The sequence below is a fragment of the Quercus suber genome, unplaced genomic scaffold, assembly GCF_002906115.3.
Source record: "Quercus suber isolate HL8 unplaced genomic scaffold, Cork oak 2.0 scaffold_737, whole genome shotgun sequence".
Taxonomy (NCBI): Eukaryota; Viridiplantae; Streptophyta; class Magnoliopsida; order Fagales; family Fagaceae; genus Quercus; species Quercus suber.
This window is the reverse complement of record NW_027070176.1, coordinates 113979-134437: the sequence shown is the minus strand read 5'-3', so window position 1 is coordinate 134437 and position 20459 is coordinate 113979. Positions and strand designations below refer to the sequence as shown.

Genomic DNA, 20459 nt, shown 5'->3' with positions numbered 1-20459 from the left:
CATATTATATAGTTCCCTTGGATCATCTTCATCTTACACTTGTCAACCATTTGGGTTGCCACTTGAGTACCTGTCCATCAGCCACCTCCTTTGGCCTTCTGTGAGTTATAGTTACCAATGTAACATTGTTCAGAAGTCTTCTCCACATAAATGCGGTCAGGAAAGTAGTCGCTGTGCATTTAATGTGGTGGCAGCAACTTTTCTCTTAGATATTTCTGGGTTCTTATCTCTTCTGTACGTGCATGAGGATCATTCTTATCGTGAAAATCTCCTAGAAGGTCACCTAAATTGCTGAGATATAGAGCTGATCAGTATTTAATCATATCTAAGAAGGGGCTTCTCCTCGGATCATCTTCCTCCACTCCATCTTTTTATAATTCTGAACTTGGGGCTTCTCCTAGTTACTTACCCCTCCTCTGACACACCATATCCCTAGATAAAGCCCAATGCCCAATATACGATGCTAGACTTTTACCCCCACAGAAACAATTACTTCTTATATAACAACTTGTTCCTAAAAAGAAACTTATATAACAAGTGTATTATAGTAAATTTCGACCAACTATTTTTCATCATATCAGTTTTTTTTTTTTTTTATTAACCAAACAAATAAAATTTATATATATTTTCAATCTTATGTACCAAACACCCACGTTGAAAATTTATTATTTTTCTATTATTTTTTCAACATTTTTCATTCTTAAACTTTTTCACCATCTTAGCTAAATAGACTTTTTTATGTTAAAAAATAATAATTTGATAATTATAATGAGAGAAACCTATAATCTATATTTATTGAAATCTATCATCTATATTGAAAATCCAAAAATGGTCAATACGACTGCAAATAATCCCGATTTGTTTGTAACACTAGATATTGATATGACACTTCTGCTTTTTTATTCCACCACTGTTCTCTGCTCTATGGAGTCAAAAAGCAAAAACACACGCGGGGGGGGGGGGGGGGGGGGGGAATTGACCCCTCTCGCCCCCTTGGCTCTGCCACTCAAGGTTGAGTGGGTGATAAGTGGATGTTAAGAAGTTTCCTACCTATTTGGGGATCAAATTTCATGAAGATTTTTTCTCTATCCTATTGGAGGGACTTTTAGCAACTATGGGACTATTTGGTAATATTATTCTAATAACGTTATTTGTATTTTTTGAAAATATGTGTGGGTGAAAAAGTGTGTAAAAATACGTGTAATATTATTTAAACATTGAAAACTGTTGCTCAAAATACCTTACCAAACAACCCCTAAAAGGTCTCACATGGAAGCTCATGCGTTTATTTGTTTTTGACCGTGTAAATTACATATGGTCATAGATTATCATTCCAAAAATATGCCCCTAAAATTTTGTGATGATTGGTTGTATAAATTGAGAGGAATCGCAAATCCTAGTTTACTACGTGTCAAATTTTTTTTGATGAGTTAAGTTAGAGATACAATATTTTCACTACAAATTCTAGTGACAAAGTAGAAAGAAAAAGTAATGTTAGTGGTAAGCTCAAATGAAAACCAGCTGTAAATTTCCATTTAAATTTTATTGTGAAACTGTTATGAAAATATTGTGAATGTAGCATTATTCTTTTTTGAATTATGTTAGTCATTTCCAAAATATGTTAACATGCCAAAAATCTACTCTTCACAAGCTTTCCAACGTATAAATGCATGAATTTCGATTAAAAAATTACTCAGTGACAGGCAATTGAAAATTATATCACAATCTGGTCTTAAAAATCAGAGAATTAGGATTTCTGGAAGATAGGGTTGATAAATAGTATGTTAAAATAAAACCCCACTAGCAAAATTGGAGAGTATTGTGCATTCACCTCAACCAACATTCTATTTAAGATTGTTTCAATTAGACTTACACGCCAAGTAGGCTTGAGTGGTGTGCATTTGTAGCCACGAGAGACTTACAAGTTGGAACTTGTAGCACACATATCATGGGAAAATTTATTCAGTCCTGCTGGGTGCCGCCACATGAGTTAGGTATATGTGAAGTTGTGTCATGTGCGGCTATTTGATTCATGGCTTATGCATTTAGATTTTACTTTTTAGAGTTCTTCTTTTCAGAGCAAAGCCAGATCGAGGCTATCAAAAAGTTAACAAAAATTTAAAATTTAAACTAAAAAAATTTACACAAAGTATTGGGAAAAAAATAAAAATTAAAAATTAAAATCAGAAAGACAGGCTGAAATGTTCACATTGAAATTCACCAATCACCATATTTGACAATATTTGCAGATTTTATACTATGCAGCAATATGAAATTCAGAAGAGTCAAGTCTGTCAACTGATTTGCATTTTCAGAACAGGATTAACTTGACATGAACAGGGTACATCTCCAGCAATGAGAAATGAATTCACAGATAACTCTTTCTTAACCCCAAAAGACCTTAAAAAGTAAATGACTCGTGTCTTCATTTATCCGTGTCAATGTTATCATCACCAGAAGGCATCTGTCTACTCTCCCACAGTGAAAGTTGCCTGACCTTTGCCTGCGTCATCAAGTTCTTCTGATGACAAACTTAATGCAGCAGTTCCTGATGATGATAAAGAGAGATATTTGCTGATATCGATGAGGTGTTCGAACTTGCAACTTGGACCGAATTTGCAGAAACCATAGCAAGAATAGAAGATACACAAAGCCTCTCCCAGACGTAAAGGAAGACCCATGGGAGTCAATGAAGAGAAATGTAAACCAAAGCAATATGCAGAAAACAGAGTAAAAGATGAAGCTATTTTTGTGAATTGAATATTATGATTCTTGATTCATTGATTGGGATTACAAGCTCAGTACATATATGGATACATAATTGACTCCGTAGAGTTCTAATCAATTCTAACAAATTATTGTGAAGATCAATCAGTGACTGACGTGTACATAATCAGTAACTAGCTCCACTAATTAACTAAACTGCACTAAGCTTAAACTATCTGCAGTTTAGCCTAAACTATAGCTTTGATACAAGTCGTTTTGGCTCTTCAGGGTCATCATGCTTTTCACTCGAGGCAGTTTCTGAAGCAGGAATTAATCTCTCTCTAGGATGATGAAACCGACAATCTGCACCAAACCTACATAAACCAGTTCTCATGTATTATGCGCATTCAGCTTCGTCAGGTCTCTCAGGATATACATTCTCTCTCTGCGAAGGAAGATCCGTGGGATTCGAGACACAGTCTGAAGCAGGAATTGGCCTCTCTCTAGGATGATGAAACTGACATACTGCACCAAACTCGAAGGTCCTCGCCAGCGTGGACTGGGAATAAAAGATGCTCTTGACCAATCTGTAATTCCTCCTGGATATGACTGCTGACCAGGCGTAGTTGGAGACTGGTCGGTTGGATAAGCAGGTGAAAAATTCAATGAAACCATCATGTTAGAGGGTTGAGGGTGATGAAATTTACAGGTGTTTCCAAATTTGCATGGGCCTTGTGCTGTACTTAATTGTGTATAGTGTTTAGTGTAATTTTGTTTATGATCATGTTAATGTATACACTTTGTACCCCTAATTAATTGGTATATAATAAAGAAGCAAAAAATTATTTATGCGTAATCTACATGAGTGACTTTAAAGATGGAATGAAAAATATGATTATAGGGGAAAGAAAAAATTACTTACATAATACAATCTATTGACATGCTCGTTGCAAATTGATTACATATTTAGTAGTAATTTTCTTCATAAAAACATCTGGATTATTTACTGAGTTCACGAAAAAAATTATTTTTATTTAATACATGTCTTAGGATTTAGATTTGCAAATTCCATGACAATGTAATAAATCATGAGTCAGTAATGAGTCACTCAATGTTTAATATTAAAGTGTGACAAAATTCAAAGAAGACACTTTGTACAGATTTCAACTACCATTCAATCGTCTCTCGATTGATCAAAACCCCCAAGTTTTGACAGACTTTTGATCACTTTATGATCAACTTTAATAGGGTTTCTGACAAAATTTCGACTGCTACTCAGTTGACTGAAAATTGGGGATTTAGTAGGTAACATGTTTTAATGAAGTCGGTGCTTGTGTTTTCCAAACCCTAATTGGAACGCCTATTTATGGCCCTTTATATCAAGACTTCATAGGCATGTAGAAGCAGATTTTTTAAAGCAACACATATTTGAAGATCAAAGCCTTCACCTTCCAACCTGTGAGAACAGAGAGCATATTGACATGTATTCTATGGTTTTGTTAAGTTATCAAAGATCTTGAAAACATGGAGGCTTCATCCCAATGGAGTTCATTATGTTATGAAATCTTTGAGGAGGTTCCTTAGAGTTGTTCAAAGGTTCTCGTTATTCGTGAAAGAGGTCATATACAAAAAATTCGGAGTTTTTGAAGTTGTTATGGGTCATAGCCACAAGTTCAGATAATGGGTATTGTCTAGAACAAAGGTTTTGTACTAGATTTGTAACTTCTTTTCGTATACTGTGTATCCTTAGTTGGAGTAGGTTATCCTCATTGTGGTTTATCCTTTTGACAGTTATCCATCATTTTTCTAGCTCATCACCAAATTTGGTGTCTGTTGTTTTATTGCTTTATAATTTGGTGCTTGCAATTTGTGGTTTATAACCATGCTATTGTGATCACATATTTGAATTATATGGTAATAATTATTGTTAAGGTTAATGTTGTTATTGTTGGCAAATTCGACGAGTTTGTAATCTATCAAATTAAGTCTATAATGTGCCCTTGAAGATTGAATCAAATTCATGACAAATTGTGCAAGACACAACTTACGAAAGACAAAACATTCTGTGTTAGACTACCTTTCGATCAAGGCTTGGTAGAAGTTTCACAGCCACTTGATCGATCAAAAATTGTTGCTGATGTGTTTTAATTCTTAGAATGTAGCATGTGCTCCGGATTTTGTACCCCAGTTACTGCTAGTATATAAGAGACTCTTTTACACGATTTTTAAGAGGCTTGAGAGGCTGTTTTTGTACCCTAAAGGAAGGTATTACGCAAGCCAAATATTTACTTCCCGTGTTTAGATGGAGAGAAATTCAACGTGGTGATTGAAGCGTTTGAGTAGTGAATTGAAATACACAAGATCACGGAGTTATTGTAGTGAAGTAAATCTTTAGAAGTTTATTAGAGTTGATCGGAGGTTCCGGTCATGATCGTGGGTGTATCATCCACATAACATTCATGTAGCTGAGAAGTCCAGAGAATTTGAAGAAGTGTAAGGCTTCGGTTGTAAGTTGTCTAAAGGTCGTGGAGTCTCAATAAGGGTTTTACTTAAGGCCAAAATGGCCAAATACCTCAAATTGCCGAAATTTTCAGCAAATTAACATTGTTCGCGAACTATGTAGCAGAATACCATCCTTTAGGAATTGATTTTGTGACTGTAAAATCAACTTCTTTGGAAATTAAAAAAAATTAAAGTGGAACTCGATGATTAGGATATCAAGTTCCATTGCAACCAAAAGTCTAAAACCCAAAAACATAATCTGGCCTCACTCACTCTCTCTCTCTCTCTCTCTCTCTCTCACCCCAACTTGAAAATCAAATCCATCTCTCTCTCTACCTATCCTCAATGTGAAATTCAAAAAAGCCCCAAATTTGCCACTCTTGCTCAGTTCATTCAGAATTTGACGGACAAAAGGTGATTATGTAAGTTAAAATTTTATAATTTAAGTAGTTGTGCTAACTTCCAATAGACCTTTACGAAAAATTGTCCCACATTGTCTTTTACACAAGGAATTTTTTTGGGTACTTTGATTTTATTATTTTTTTTTTGGGTAAAATTTTTAGGTTCTCAAACTTTCAATACTGATTATTTATGATGTTGAATCTATTGAATTCCAATTATATAATAAAATCTAGCAGGAGTAAAAGTTCCATATAACATAATTTGTTTGCATAATTTTCTGTTTCTCCTAGTGTCCTAGTAACTTTATTCAAATGGAAACAGTAGTGATTTCATCCATGGTAATTGATATTCCCATTTCAATAAGATACACTGCTACCAATTAAAACTACAACATGCTGAACTAACTTCTTTTTTTTCTTTTTCTTTTTGATAAGTTTCAATGTCATTAATCAAAGAAGAGAAGAACGGGGGGGAAGTCTATCTTAGAAGCATCAGATTAAACCACTGTCAGACTCTCCTTATTGAAACAACAAGAAACGGAGGTGTTCAGAGTGAACTTTGCAACTACATGGGTTGTAGAGTTGCAAGCTCTTCTAACCCAAACAAAAGAAACACAAGGAAAGACTCTCTAAGATTAAAGACATCACTGACAATATTACTGATGGACCAATTTGGCTGAAAGCCTTCCACAAAGAGGGAGTCAAAGCAATCCTTAGAGTTGTCTTCAAAGATGACATTTGTCCATTGAAAGTTCGAATAGCGTTGAAAACACTATGAACGTTTTGACCCCCAATTACAAATTACCAATTCAAGCTTATTATCAAACAATTAATATGCGGAACATGAATATAAGCCAAACACAAAATTGATAAACAATCTAAGCCAATTATAATCACATCCACAACAGAAAATAAAAGGCAAAGATAAAGGGAAGAGAGATGCAAACACAAGGATAACACGCGATGTGTTATCGAAGAGGAAACCGAAGCTTTCGGCGTAAAACCTCTCCGCCGCCTTCCAAGTGGTCAATAATCCACTAGAAAGTGTAGTTGGGATACATGAACAGCAATAGACCATCCAAGCCTAATCTACCCAAATACCTAAGCCCTCCAAGCTTCTTGCTCTAACGAGGTTGTGCCGAATCTTTTTCTTCCCTAGCTTACCGGATTCCGCTATAGCCCATAGCATCAACCAATAACCATTGGTCCCTTTCAAACTGCTTCCCTTAGCACCAAAAGACCAAATCATTTTCTCACAAACGTGGGTGTGGTGAGAAAAAGATTTGGTCAAGAACCTCTCAAAGATGTATCAATAGAGAGGAAAAAAGTAGAGAAATTTGAAGAGTCTCTTAGGCGAAGATTGTGGATGAATCAATCTTACTTTTTCTCTAGGATTTCTCTCACAAAATTCTATCTGGAAGCTCTCTACATTTCGTAGGTATAAGGGTCTATATATAGTGGTGTGTGTTTGAAATACGAAGAGACAGTTTTTCCCAAACAGGGTAACTTGGCGGCTTGGCCTCGTGACTGGTCTAAGTCGCGAGTTCAAGCCGCAAGTTAACGGCCTAGCCAACTTAGGACTTTTGTCCTGTAGTGTGACAGCTGGCGTGACCCTTCACCTCACCGTATGCTTCTCACGTGTGCTACAGTTGGCGGCTTGCAAGTCGCGAGTCAGCCGCGAGTCCCTGTTTCTTTGCATAATGTTGAGCATTTCTTCACACTCTCTCACACACTACCCTTACATGAATCCCACCTAAATATAGAGTTACTAAGTACTAAATTACAAGCAAATTAGCACGGAATAAAGTCAACAAGATGGTTGATAAAATTCAACTTTACATCCACCTCTCTGAGGAGGCTAGATTGACTACCCAAAGAATAACAGCAACTTCGGCTTAAATGAGTTGGCAGGTGCAGTGCTTCTTCACCCATAATTTAATTGGAACACATGATGATCTCTAGCTACGAACACTAAAGCTATGGATGTATCGCTGACAGCTGCATCAACATTAAGCTTGATAGACCCGATTTTTTTTGGGGAGGGGGGGGGGGGGGGGGGGGGGGGGGGGGGAAGGACAAGTTTAATAATGTCTAAACAATTTGTGGTATTGTGTTCTTGGACTCTAATCTCCCAATAGGTGGAGAACCAAATAGCTCTAACGACATGGCAAAGGAAGAAAACATGGCAGGCTGTTTCAAGGTCATTCTCGCAGAGCACACAACTTTGATTATCCATTTCTAGCCTTTGGGCCAAAGCCCATTTCATGGGAAGTACATTGGTGGCAATTCTCCACATTTGCATTTTGATCCTCTTAGGCACATTGATTTTCTAGAGTTTTTTTCAAAGAGCTTCACTCAAAATACTCAGGGTATTTTGCTAGTTAGAAATCCAATAGGCCAATTTAGTTAAGAACCCCCCTTTCGAATCGGCCACCCAAATAAGTTTATTGTCTCTTTGCCTGGTGGCTAGGGGGAGTGATAAGATGGCTTATGCAGATGATTGTTCGAAAATGTGATGAATTTGGCTCTCTTTCTAGTGATGAGTTATCTATAAACAAAAGGGATAATTACATTTTACCCACCTGTGGTTTGCCTCTAATTTGATTTGCTTACCCGTGGTTTCATTTTTGACACTTTACTCACCTGTGATTCCCTCCGTTACTGCTACGTAACCCACCTCTAATTTTTCCGTTACTCTAACAAGTTTCATAAAAAAATCAAACAAGAAATCATATCAAACACTCCTCTCCCACGCACTTTCTCACGCTTGCTCACCCACCTAAGATCTTAAATGCTACAATGACACCCACTTGATTGATTAGTTCGTGAATCATCATTAAAGTTGCGTTTGTTTCGCATGTAAACTAAAATCTGAAAATGTTTTACACTTGGGTTTGTGTTTGATACCACGTGAAAATACAGTCAAACTGAAAATAGAAATAAGTTTGACTGTAAAATAAGCTTCCTAGTTCCCATGTTGTAAATGAATTTCCCATTCCATTTTACCTTCAATAGATTTTCAGATTGGTCACTCCTCACACACTTCTCTCACACACTATTCACACACCCTGAAACTCATCCTCAAGCTCACCTTAGCTCCACCCCCACACACCGACGACAGAGAGACGCAGCTCCACCCCACACTTTGTCGAAGGTTCGACGTCCACCCACACTCCGACGCCAGTCCAGTGAGTTTTCTCCCTTTTCTTCTCTTTTCTCACCTTCATCCACTTCGAGCTTTGCATGTAGCCGATCCACCAAGGCAAAAATCTCCCTCACATCAGCGAACCCATACCCACCTCCAACATCTTCGATCTATCGTCGGCAAAGCCAATCTATTGGTTTGGGTTTTGATTTGTGGAGGAGAAGCATGACTGATTTGGGTCTGGGTTTTGAGGAGCATGACTTGTAGGTTACGATTTGGGTTTTGGTGGTGGCCGATCTAAGATTTTAGGTTGTCACGGTGGACATCAGCGTGGAGTCGTGGTGCTGTGGGTGGACCTGGGTTCGTGGGGCCATGGGTAGTAGCTCGCCGTGGGTCTTGGGATTGAGATCTGTAGAGTGGTTTATTTGAGTTTAATTTTTCTGGGTTTGAGAAGTCCTAAAATATATGTTTGGATTTGAAATTGGGGTTTCAAATATATGCCTGGGTTTGAATTCATTTGTTCTTCCCCTAATTTTTTTCTTTCTTTCTTTTTCTTCCAACAAAGAAGTTGAAACTGTGATTTTTCTCTCTCTGCATGTTAATTTTCAATGTGTTGCTAGCAATTTGTGACTTTTTTTGTGTGCTTAATTTTGAAGCCAATCTAGTATAAAACGTGGGATCAAATGTTGTGCTATATTTTAAGGTTGTATTTTGATAGATCTGTGGTTTTTACTTTGATGGTATTGCTTGGTTTGATTTGTATTAGTTTTCGAGGTATACGTTCTTCATGTTTGTGTATGTTCTTCATGTTTGTGAATGGTGAGAAACTAATACCATATTTTAATCTTGTTTTTCTTTTCTTTCTTTTTTTTTTTGGTTTTTCTTGTTTTGGGAGGAGAGAGATATAAAATGGGTGTAAAAAGACTTATTTACCCTTCTTTTTTAACAGAGGTGGGTTACAGAGCAGTAACGGAGGGAATCACAAGTGGGTAAAGTGTCAAAAATGAAACCACGGGTAGGCAAATCAAATTAGAGGCAAACCATAAGTAAGTAAAGTGTAATTATCCCTAAACATAAAGACCATCAGGTGAGTTTTAGCAAAGACAGCTTATGCCGACTTTGGAATGAAGTCTTGGATCTATTGGACCCACGGGTCAAGTCAAAAATTGATTGAAGCTCCATCTCTGGTAAGGTAGTAGGCACCTTTGACAATGATCTCTTTAACTCCTTCAATGGCTTTCCAAACTAGAAAAGCAACCCTTGGAGGGTCTTTTCGAAGTCAGTCACTTCTCACTTTATATCTAGCTCTCAAAATAGCCATACAGAGGCTCTCTCTTAGATGCAACCATCCAAGAAAGTTTGGCTAAGAGGGCATTATTTATATCCTTGGCAGTTTGAAAACCAAGACCTCCCTTACACTTAGGCCGACATAGATTGTCCCAAGCAGTAAGAGCAAAGAATTTGCCCTCTGATTTCTTTGGCTTCCACCAAAACCTTTAGGATAGTGTGTCTAGCTTATCACATACGTTGGTGGGGATACCTGAACCAGGACATATCATAATTTGGAATGGCTTTTGCAACAGAGCTGATTAGAGTGGACCTTTCTACCTATGAGAGACATTTGCTTCTCCATCCCATTAGCTTGGTCTCAACTCTGTCTATGAGATATTTGAAATCTTTGGAGCGGGCTTTAGTCAAAAAGAGAGGAGATCCCAGGTAGATGGCATTCTTCTTTAGGCTTTTCATCTGTAATGCCTACATGACCAATCTGTGATTGTGCTAAGGGGGATTGCTTAGAGAATAACACTTTGGATTTTGACTTGTTGAGGCTTTGTCCTAACCAATTACAATACTTTTGGCTGCAATTCATAATGGTAGTGGGATTGCTTCTTATGGCTTTGGAGAATAGAACTATGTCACCGACATACATCACGTGGGTGATGGGTGGAGTTCCAATGCTAGCTCTAACTCCATCAATATTTTTTAGAGTAAACTCTTCCTCCAATATTTTGGAGAGGACTTCTTGCCTGATAATAAATAGATAGGAGGACAGATGGTCTCCTTATCTCAGGCCTCTACTCAGCATGAATTGGTCAGATTTGCCACCATTAACTAGGACCTCAAACGATACAGTGGAAACACAAGACTCAATTCATCCCACAAGAATATTGTTAAACCCCAACTTTCCAAGGGCTGCCTGAAGGAAATTCCAATTCACAATATCATATGCCTTTTTAAGTACTAGCTTTATGGCCATTTGCCTTGCTTTAATTTTTTGTACTTTGAAACTATGGAGTAGAACTTGAACAATCTCTTGATTTTTTGTTATCCAACATCCTAGTATGAAAGCTGATTGGCATGGGGAGATGAATTTGTGAAGGAGAGGCCTTATTCTGGACACTAAGATCTTAGAAATAATTTTATATATCATGTTGCATAAATTGATGGGCCTATACTTTTTGAAAGATAAGGGGTTAGGTACCTTTCATATGAGGAGGATTAGAGAGCTATTTATCTCCTTTGTTATAGATCCATTGGTGAAGAAGGATGTTACAGCTTTTATCACATCTTCCCTTATAACTGGCCAATAGCTTTTATAGAATGCCACAGGGAAACCGTCTGGCCTAGGCATCTTGAGGTCGTGCATTAAGAACAAAGTAGATTTTATTTCCTCAAGAGTGGGAATACAACAAATAGCTTCATTGTCCTTATCCGATATGAATGTCAAGATCAAGTCTTCTAGGTGGGTAGGGAAGTTAACATCTTCAATAGTGAAGAGATCTTTGAATTTTTCCAAAAAGTTCTACCTGATAAGTTTTGAGTCGAATACCCAGCTTCCATCATCCCCTATGACTACTTCGATATTGTCTTGGTGCCTTCAAATGATAGTTGATAAGTGGAAGAAACTAGTATTTTTATCACATGCCTTTAACCAAAGCTCCCTAGACTTTTGTCGCCATAACCCTTCGCTGCGTATGAGCCATTCCTTCAATTTAGCTTGGAGCACAGCCTCAATACTGCTATTGGAGACAAAGGGTTCGGCATTTTGGACTTCTACAATTTTTTGGATGAGGGTATTGATTCTTACTTGGCAGAGTCTGAACACCTCTTTGGTCCATTTTCGAAGAGCTTTGCATGTACCCTCTTGTATTTTGCATAACTTGGAATATTATGAGCCTCTAACATCTTCGTTCTACGCATTTTCAATGACAAAGTGGCCTCTTGGGTCCCTTGTCCATGTTGCTTCGAAGCGGAAGGGTCTGTGGGCAAAGGAGTCCTTGGGATAGGTATCCAAGAGGAGTGGGGGTGGTTTGAACTGCTGGCTCTGAGGTGTGAAATGTAGGCCTTAGGAAAGGCTAGTCTCCATGCTATGCTTGCTATGCCTCTATCTAGTCTTCTCTCGATGGCAGCACTTTTGAACTTGTATTTGGCCCATGTGAATTTATTTTTAGAAAACCCCAAATCAATTGCTCTAAACTCAAACATAAGATCTTTGAGATGATTGGTGGTTAAGGTGAATTCCATACTTCCACCAAGAATGTCCTCCTGGCTTAGAGTATAGTTGAAAGCACCAATGTAGACCCATGGACATTGCACAGACTCTAGGAATGTTGTGAGGTTCATCCAAGCTTTGGCTTTCTTGGAGGCATAAGGGGGACCATAGAATCCCACTAGAGCCTAATAGCACACCAAATCGAAGATTTTGATGGTGATGAGGTTTTTATTGTACTCTAAAACTTTAACATTATCATTGGATTTCCACATCATGGACAGACCACCAACTAACTCCATGACTTCTTTCATCCACTTGTGAAAGGCTTTTGTTTTGCAAAGAAAAATAAAATTAGGTGTAGCACCTTTTATTTGAGCCTTTAAGGCTCGAACTATCAAGGTGTTGCAAATGCCCTAACAGTTCCAGCATAAGGTCCTTATGGAGAGGGTGGGGGCATGGTAAGGCCCACCTCCTTAGTCGTAAGAACAGAAGAAATGTTGGTATCACTGGCCTGTGAATCTAGTGCAATATGCTAGGATGGATTAGGGTTTCGAGCTTTGGCTTTTAGGGGTTCTCCGTGGATTTTAGGTATTAAATGGGTTCAGATTTTATTTCTTTCTCCATTCAAGCCACAATTGAGGGATGAGGGTCACAATGATTAGGTCGAAGAAAATGGGTTAAGGAGAGTTTATGGCCTTCTTAAGTCTTTTTGAAAGGTGGAAAGCTCTTCATCTGAACTAACTTCACTATAAACAATATACATCTAAAATATTGCAAGATAAAGTCGAGTTATATACATCCAAATTAAAATAAAAATTGCTTACATGAAGAATTATTTTTCAACCATATACATCCAAATTAAATGAAAATTTATTTTTTTGACCATAGTACAATAATACAATGTCAAGGGTTTCTTTTATTTAGTAGGCTATAGCTTCATATTTGCATCAATGTTTTAAAATCAATCAAACCCACTTGATAAGCACACCCACTAGCAAATAAAATATAGTAATTGGGTTAAGAATTGTACCTTATGAGTTTGACAAATCAACTTCAATTTACTCAAAATGAAGAGACGAGAAGATAGATGTGAGAAGAGATCAGATGGATCAAATTTGGAATTTTCCTAGTCGGAGGAGAGCTATGGACTGAGTGAGAGTGGGGGTGGGGGGGATTTGGGTTTACGGTGAGAGGAGAGGTAAAGAGAGATGGATTTGATTTCAACAGTGAGAGTGAATGAGATCAGCAAGGGATAGGAGTGTGAAAGAGAGGGAGAGTAAGTGAAGGAGAGAGATAGTGAGAACGTGAGAACAAATTGCTCTCTTTTTGGGCTTTAGTTGAAGTGGAACACAAAGTTATAAATATCGAGTTTCACTTTATTTTTAATTTTTTTTTCAAAGAACTCGATTTTATGAATATTAAGTTCTACTTTACTTTTTAAAAAAAATTGCAAAGAACTCGATATTAATAATATCAAGTTCTACGTTATATAGAACTCAATTTTTGGAATATCGAGTTCTATGTGAAATTTTTTATTGAGAAAAGCCACATCATTGAGTGCCATTTGGCAAATTACTCATGGAACTCGGCCAAATCGGCTATTTACCACTTTTCGCGAAAATTATTAGCAACATACCACTATTTGCAAAATAAGTAGGAAAATGCCACTTTTTGAAACTCGAGTTCATGAAACTCAAGTTTGCTGTGTAAATCGAGTTTTAAAAACTCGAGTTTCATAAAATTAAAAATAATAATAATAATAATAAAACTTATGCTGATGTGGATTTTTTTATTGAAAAAATGCCACATGGAACTCGAGCTTACTAAACTCGAGTTCCAGCAACACAATACTCGAGCTTATCAAGCTCGAGTTCCTTGTAAATACAAAACTCAAGCTTAAATGCTCTTTTTTTTTTTTTCCCCTTCTATGGTACTCAAGGTTGCCAAGCTCGAGTTCCTTGTAATATGGAACTCGAGTTTGGTAAAATCGAGTTCCTTATTTTTATTTTTATTTTTTTATTATTATCAACAAATAAACATAAACTTAAAAATAAGTAGTTTTTTTTTCATTTCAATGCACAAACATATGTTTTTATTTATTTAAATAGAAGCATTGTTAAATATAGAAATTTTAATTTCAAAATATGAATTTTTAGGCCATTCATACCCCTTGTTCATTCATTTTTAACACACTCATCAATTTCTAACTTCTCGGAGGCATTATGGTCAAATTTGTTAAAATATTGGGGGTTATAATGAGAAATTAGAAAATGTAAAAGAAAAATCCCACTCCATTTTTAGCCATGGGTACACCGAAAGAAGTTTAAGCTACATATTGTTACTTTATCAATCTAATTACCGTATGGTCAAATGATTGATAAGTATTACAGAAAGGGTGGACCACTCGGATATAAAGAAGAACTTATGTTTTATCACATCTGGATATGTAAGTTCTTGACTTGCAGTGTTTCTAAGAGGAACGTGAAACATTTTTTATGTATATCTAAATGTTTGGCTGATGATGTGAAAGTTGCTTTGGCAACTTTTTTTCTTGGCAAGTTGTAGCACACCATATTTAGATATTGTTCACTATTTTCTCATAAAACACCTCCTAAAATTGTATTTTCTAAATTTATAAGCCAAATCTGAATGCTTTTTCATGTTTAAATTTCACAATAATCGAATCTATTTTTCTGCATTGATAAAATCTGTTTCTACATTATTAAAATTTGCTCTCTGCACATCATGTTTACTGTATATTCAAATCTGCTTACTATATTCGTAAAATTTGTTTTCTGCATTAATTAAAACTGTTCATTGTTTTCTTATAAAAATTGTTCAACATGGTATTGTTCATTTCTTTTCTTTTGATCATCTTGTTGTTTTCGAATGAGCTTGCATTCTTAAAAATCAAGTTGTTGCAGTGTTTCAGTTCTTGCTCACCACCTGTAGTGTAACTGTCACGCCCCGAGCCCAACTGCCAATAATATGTTAGTCATAAAATTAGTATTTTTTTAATTTGCTTAAAAAAGAATTATATTCTTACAAACCTAATGTGATTAATTCGTTCAAACCATTATTTCAAGCATTATTTATAAGTTTCTTGATCTACTTTTCAAATTTGTTCCTTTCAGGAAAATAGAACAACATTAATTAATATAATAAATATAATTGATCAAGATAAATCTTTTGTAAAACCTTTAATTTTATTTGTAAGGACTTGGTTTGGGTTCTTAGCCCAAAGGTTGGTGGACTCAGGCCCAAAAAGCCCAAAACAATAAATTTGTAGATAATGAGTTGGAAAAATTGGGTTTTAATGAATCAAACAAATACCAAAGTACATTCAGATAGCAAAAGACTAAGAATAAACACGTTTATGCCAAAGAAAGTTGTCCTCGGCAAAGTCCGAGGAGATCAGTTCTTATATTTCCCTCAGGTTGGATTATAGGATCAGTTCTTGATGCTACAGTCTTTTTCTCTTAGTTTTCTGATCCCTTTTTTTCTCAGGGGTTCCTTATGTTATATATCCCCCCTTGATTGATCTTAGCCCTTCATTTGTTGACCATCCAAGCTACTACTTGAGTGCTTGTTCCATCGGACACCCTCTTTGGCTTTCTGTGAGTTGGGATAGCCTAGGCAGTACTGTTCAGGGGTCTTCTCCACATAAATGCGGCTAGAAAGTTAACTGCAGAGCATTCAATGCGGTGGTAGCAGCTTTTCCTTAGATATCTCTAAGCCTACATCCCTTTTGTATGTTTACACTACGCGAGCATTCAATACGGTGGCAGCAGTTTTTCCTTAGATATCTCTAAGCCTACATCCCTCTTGTACGTTTACACTACGCGTCCCTATCAGTGGGACCTCCTGAAGGGCCATTCTGATCGACAGGGTATACCTTTGATCTGTTCTTTGTTCATTCAAGGAGATACTCGTCCTCGGACCACCTTCCCCAGCCTTTCTACTTGCGTCTTACCCATGGGATTCTGAACTTAACACCCTCACTACTGTTTATCCATCCTCAGGCCATCCAATGTCCTTGGCCAAGGCCCAATGCCCAATATATAATTTTGGGCTCTTATCCCTACATTATTCTTTCAAATAATAATATAATCGTCAAAACATGTTTAGAATTGGAGTAAAAAAGTTTTTGAACCCACTGCAAACTCGATTAAATACAAGTCTTAATTAGGGGCAGACCTAAGACGTAGGTTATGGTTTGGGGACCAATAGGTCATGGCCTCCCTAACAAATTTCAAATTCTCTTTAGGTTAAAAATACATTTTTTTTAACAAAATATATAAAGACTTCTAAAAAAAAAGTATATAAATAGTCCCTCCAAGATCACATAATTTATATATATATACATACATACATACATACATACATATGCCTGAATGATCCTTCTTTATTTCACCTTTATTTTATATAAAATTTTAGAAATATATAACAATTATAAAAGTCCAAAAAAAAATTCATTAATTTGTCAACTCACCCACTTAAGGAAAATAAATATATGATTTCATGAATGAAACAAAATATTGGTGAAATAAAATTCAACCAAAAGAATTTTCAATCAACTTTGTTAGATCTAAAAGAAAATTAGAAAAACATAATGAAATAGAATTGAACAAGATTATTTTTTGAAACCTTTTAATTCTTTTAAGTAATATAAATCAAAACATATATATTTGGATTTGGAGTATTAATAAAGTTAAGAATGACCAATTGGACAAAATGTATTTTGTTGTAGAAGATCTAGATGATAATAAAACATATTATCCTTTTTCAAATGTATTTTTGTAATGTGGCTATTTCTAACATATATTACAAACAAGAAGAAGAAAGGATGTGAGACCATTTATCTTCATTTTATTCATTTAGGACAGACAAGTGATTAACAAGACAAAATTTACTATGGTTACCCTCAAAATAAATAAAATGAAATTTGTGGTTCCATCGAAACTCATAGTCTTATGATATGGAGTATGAATTGAATGGCACCAAATCAAGCTGTGACATGATTAATATGTAAAAACTTGATGGCTAAAAAGACTGGAAAAAGGAGGATACTTTTTTTAGGATATATAGAAAAAATATTTACAAACTGATTGAAGAAAACCCATGTTCCAGTGAATGAAAATAAAATAAATTTAACCTTCATTGTTCTTAACTGGCAAGGCTTTCTCCAAGGGAAGAGAAAAAGGTCTAAGAAAGTACAGTAATAAGCAGAACTAGTACTTCAATTGTCGTGATAAGTAATGAGTAGTTGATCGATCTCCAAAGATTTGTGTCAACAAGTCATATTGGTTGGCATTCGATGAAATCCCTAGCTGCGAGGAGCCAGATTCTGATGCTGGTAAGGCATGTTTGTGCACCCCCTTATATACTACTTTAAGATCGTTGGGTTCTGAGGTTGACCATTCAGCTCTCTTTTTTGCAGAACAACTGCTCCTTTGGCACTTGAAATAACTTCTGAGCATATATAAATTATTGAAAGGCATGTAATGACATGCATTAGCATAGGTCATAGATCTATGTATGTACATATATAAATTTTGAAAATTGAGAGAGAGAGAGAGGGATTTGAACTTTGGATTTTTTTTGTTAGAAACACAAGGTTCTTTGGTGCTCATAGATCAATATATAGTTTAGAAAATATTGGAAATCAAGTTGAATCCCTACTTGTTCATTTTAATCTCTGCATATACCAGCTAGCACTTCTTTGTATTTATAATGTATTTACAAAATAGTTCATTAAAAAATAAGATGAAATCATTCATAAAGAGATGATTCTCTTACCTAATTTTACCACTTTTTTTGATGAACTTTAGGCCGTATTTTCTCCATTCGTATCCATCTTCAGGTAACACCAATCTATAGCCTCCTCGGTCCATATCTTTCTCTTCTGTATATCCCTCCTCCAATATTTCCCTGGTGGAAGATCACAAGGATCAGATTAACATATTCTCTCATACAGTCACTGCATAAAATGACTACACACTTATTTTTATATATTGAGTGCATATGTATGAGCCTATAAGCATGTATATGTGTGAGAAAAGAGTGGAGGGAGAGGAAAAATCAAGTATTGGTTTCTCATATATTTAAGCAATTACGTATAAGTGAAAGATATATATGCTTTTCTAAACCATTGGATTTAAATAGATCCAACAGTCAAAAAAGACACTTTTTAATGCTAATATTTTGATTAGGATCTCATTAATTATCCTTTATTTATTGCATTTCATACCTATCTCTAATGCTAATATTTGGTTTTTTTTTTTTTTTTTTTTTTTTTTCTTGCCGGCAACCTGTGGAGGTGGTGGAGGAGAAAGAGAGAGAGAAACTTAAATAAGAGAGAGAGAGTCAGAAGTCAAACTTTTTTTGGGTTTAGAAAGTAATAAAAGAAGGTAATTAATTAGATTTTAATCAGAACATTTGTAATAATTATAGTCTTTTTTTAATTGTTGGATCTACTTAAATCCAATGGTTTAAAAAATGTGGAGAGTTATATATAACTTGAACCCATCAGGTATAACTTGAACTCATCTATATATATATATATATATATATATATAAAGGGCAAATTACGACTTACCCACCAATAGTTTGGTAAATATTTAAGTTGTCTACTGTAACTTGAAATTTAACACTTTACTTATTTAAGGTTAGCTCAGTTAGAGTTCCATAATCCACCTCTGTTAAAAATAGGGCTAAATATGTAATTTTGCTCATTGCATGCCTTACAATTAAAAAATTTTATGTTTTCTTTGCTATGACACACATAAGATATATTTCTTTTTCTGATCACAAACTAGGGACGAATACACACATATATATATATGTATCATGTTTTCTATGAAATTAATAGAGTTATGTTCAACCTCTCTTTTGAACTTATTAATTTGATGTTCTTTTTTTTTTTTTTAATTAATTTTTAGCATTTTGAATTTTGATTAGAAATAATTTTTTTCGTATATTTTTTAGTGAAAAATATCATGCTTTCTAAGAAATTAATAGATTTTTGTTCAACCTCTCTTTTGAACTTATTAATTTGATGTTCTTTTAAAAAAATTAATTAATTAATTTTTAGCATTTTGAATTTTGATTAGATATAAATTTTTTTGTATATTTTTTAGTGAAAAATATTATGTTTTCTAAGAAATTAATAGATATTTGTTCAACCTCTCTTTTGAACTTATTAATTTGATGTTCTTCTTTTTTTATAAATTAATTTTTAGCATTTTGAATTTTACTTAGATATAATTTTTTTTTTGTATATATGTTAGTGAAAAATATCATGTTTTCTAAGAAATTGATAGATTTTTGTTCAACCTCTCTTTTGAACTTATTAATTTGATGTTCTTTTTATATATATATATATATATATAAATTACTTTTTAGCATTTTGAATTTTAATTAGTTATAATTTTTTTCGAAAAAAAAAATTATAAAGCTCAATAGAAAATTATCATACAAAACTAAGAATTTTAAACACTTAACTTTTTCCCTTAAAAAAATGAATGAAAATATACAATTACATTGTATCTACGATATACTTTTTTTTTTTTCTTATTATTATTTATGATATCACATTTGCATTCTTAAAATATGGAAACTCTTGAATATTGAAAAAATTTTAAAACGTTAACACTTTTTTTTTTTTTTTTAAGAAGCTCATAAAATTTTAAGGAAAGCAAAGCTAATAATATAACAGTTTTACCCCGTCTCTCTCACTCATCGACTGCACGTATATATTATGGGTTAAATAATTTAACACATAGTAACAATGATGCGTACAAACAGTATATATATATATATATATATATATATTTTAAAGAGAGTTTTGACTTTTGGCGTCCGTTCCTGGTAAAAGCTCTATCATTAGACAAAAACACTAATCGGTTTTTGGTATAAGTAGATATTGAATTACAAATCTCTTATTCAACTATCAGAAATTTTACTAGTTAAGCTAACTAGAAACCCACCAAATAGTATATATTTTAATTGTAATACAATCAAAACTGAAAAGAAAAATTAAAATTAATTATTGTAGTCAGAACATGCAAAAAAAATATTCTCATTAAAAGAAGATTAGAAGTGTTACCCTTTCTCTAAGTGCTCTTCAGAGATTTTGGTCACTTCCTTTGAAGTAACTCTCCACTTGTCCACCTTCTCTAGGTTCTCCTAGAAACATTTTTCATGTTAGGAA

The 20459-nt window shown here is 34.8% G+C and overlaps 1 long non-coding RNA gene and 1 pseudogene across 1 annotated transcript; both read right to left on the bottom strand.

The window, feature by feature from the left end:
• Nucleotides 1-2425: 2425 nt before the first annotated feature.
• Nucleotides 2426-12378, bottom strand: LOC112033729 (zinc finger CCCH domain-containing protein ZFN-like; annotated as a pseudogene).
• A 4922-nt stretch (nucleotides 12379-17300) lies between these two features.
• On the bottom strand, nucleotides 17301-20459 carry LOC136064690 (uncharacterized). Its single transcript, XR_010626276.1, has 3 exons — nucleotides 20355-20459; nucleotides 18047-18178; nucleotides 17301-17719 (listed from the first exon to the last, which is right to left on the bottom strand). It is a non-coding gene; the product is annotated as an uncharacterized LOC136064690 (long non-coding RNA).